This window comes from Protobothrops mucrosquamatus, unplaced genomic scaffold (assembly GCF_001527695.2).
Source record: "Protobothrops mucrosquamatus isolate PMUCROS unplaced genomic scaffold, P.Mucros_1.0 scaffold213, whole genome shotgun sequence".
NCBI classification, from domain to species: domain Eukaryota; kingdom Metazoa; phylum Chordata; class Lepidosauria; order Squamata; family Viperidae; genus Protobothrops; species Protobothrops mucrosquamatus.
In genome coordinates, this window is record NW_015386567.1 from 638,009 (window position 1) to 640,806 (window position 2,798).

Below are 2,798 nucleotides of genomic sequence, written 5' to 3' on the forward strand. Positions count from 1 at the left end.
ATGTTAAATCAGAAAGTATAGTGCAGCCATTCTATTATCCCTTAATGGATCTTTTTTCCTGGAAAGAAAAATAATTTAAATGGCACACAAAGGCATTTGGATCCCTTGTAAAATTGCAGGAATAAAACAGAGTGACTGCACAATAAAAGCCTCATCTGGAAGAGACCCTAAGCGTATTCCATTTTAGTTTATCTTTGAGATTTATCATCTCATTTCTCTGGGGCTAAATATATTCTGGTTGCTCCTTCTAGCTCATTGCTCAAAGATCTGAAGCAAATGAGGATTTGAGGTTGTGCTAAAGCACCAGATATATTGCTCAACAATGAAGACTGGGCACAACATGAAGTTTGTGCAATAATAATCCCAATAATAATTACATAGGATTTGTACAGTTGCAGCACCCATACAAATAAAGCTGGTATTTCCAGATTATCATGTCATATCATGTATGGGACAGTTGAATATACAGATATTAGGAATAAACTACAATCACAGAAAATATTAGGAATTTCATTCTGCACTGGTCAATAAACATAAACAGAAATAAAAACAATGTCATTCATTCGCTCACTCATTCATTCATTTTAGAGGCTGCTCATTTCCCCAAGACTCCTGGAAGCTTACAATATTAAAAGCAAAAAAAACAATGAAATGAAGAAAATACCGTGCACATCTGAAAAAAGAGGAGTGTTTAATTAGATATAATCCTTACCTGCATCTTTTCCTATGTGTAAATCAAAGCATCACATTACAAAATTGTGACACATCATCTGTGGTTACTCTTTACATTGCTATAAAAGGCTATATTTTGGAGACATCAAACATATTATTCTTAGATTTCTAGAAATAAAGATAATACTATTTGAAGACATTTTTATAGGAACAGCTGAGGGATGGTAGCTGGTGGCAATGGTGAGAAATTGCTTAACATTTTCCTTATATAGTAATTATGCCCTTCAAATGTGTCCCAGCTGAAAACATTTTTGAACCCATTTGGGATTATGTGTAACTAGAGAAAAGGTGCCTTAAAGGAGCTACAGGTGGTCTCAACTTACAACCAATTGTTTAGCAACTATTTATAGCAGACATGTCAAACTCGTGATGTCATGTGACATCGCACGACGTATTGGAGCTTTTTCTACGTTGCAATGGGGTGGGCGCGGTTTCTTGGTGACGCGTCCGGCCCACAGGCCAGCAGTTTGATACCTCTGATTTAAAGTTACAACAATGTTGAAAAAAGTGATTGCAGCCCTTTAATAAAATAATTGAGAGCATTCTTTGCCAAATAAAGCAACAAATTCATACCGTTTTCATAGCTGCTACATATTGGTGTGATGACTTCTGGGTCATGCTGTGTAAGACTATGTAATTGCACTAACATTTCATACAGCTAGGTTCTTCAAAACAGTTCCAAAACTGAACTTGTATTGAGATATATTGGTATTTCCAATGAAGCAGAATTCTCAGAACCAACCATTAATTGCCATGTAGACAACAGATCATAATTTTCCTTGCTATTTCAACCATTAGAAAACTTGAAAAAGTTCCATGTTTTGATTGGACTTCTAATAATTCTATAAGAAATGTCTTATAGTGTGCCATGGTGCTGATTTTCCTTTCAGTAAAGAGTGACTGTCTTGTGTTTTTAAGCCTAGTATTCTTTTTATGTTCTTTAATTCAGCATTCAATGGAATGTCCATTTTGTTCGATATAACTGTCCTCACATAGGAAATTTACTTACTTGGTTCTTCAATATGGCAGTTTATTCTTATTAGCGGGTAATTTTTTTATCTTGTCCACCTTCCCATTTTATTCCCATATCTTTTTTTGTCCTATATGTTTCTTAACTTAATCTTATTTGAGATTTATGGACAGTTTTCATACTGTTTGTAATCCTTCTTTAATCAATTGGGTAGTTTTTGTGCTCTATCTTTATAATATATACATTATTTAGAAAGACATTATGAAGGTGATAGTTGCATGAGTTACAGTATTCTGTCAGTTATTTTGACTTTGTTAATTGAAGGTGGTGATGTCACATTCCAATAATAGTCTTTATGTGTCTCCTTTCTATATGCTGCATAGTTTAGATGCCTGTTATAATTTCACTTTTCTCAACTAGCATATTACATTTTACTGCCTTACATTATTCATTCAGGTGTTTAATTCAACACTCTTCTTTTCTATGCTCTCAGACAATGAGAAAGTGTTCTCATCAACATCTCTGTTTCTAGGTATCAGGATACTTAGAGTAAATGGACTGCTCAGAGTCTTCAATAAAGATACCGGCAACAGAAATCTGGAACATTAATGGGGGAACACTGCTGTCAATATCTTAACTGAAGACTTTAAGCAGCTCATTCACTGTAAATGGCAAGGTTCTATCAGAATATCATTTATTTTATTTCAGGTATGCCATATATTCAGGTAGTCCTTTTGATATGTATAGTGGGTGGATCAAGGACAATGAATCATCCAGTGTAGTATTTATTAATAAACTTTATTATTAATAGCCACACAATATAAAAACTTAATAGAATGCTTATAATCCACTCTTAGTTTTTTTAAACATAAAATGATGACTTTTCCCCCAAAATATCTTATTTGTTCAGCAAAAAATTAGAAATATATTGCAATAAATTGTGCCAATCTATAGGTGGATCGTTCAATACTGCTCATAAGTGGGAACAATAGAATGTTAGTTTTCTAAAATTTCAAAGGCCATAGAGCCTAGCTGATTTGACTTTTTTTTAAAGCAGTGATTATTTGAAAATATTGCACACCTTTTTCTCAGTCTT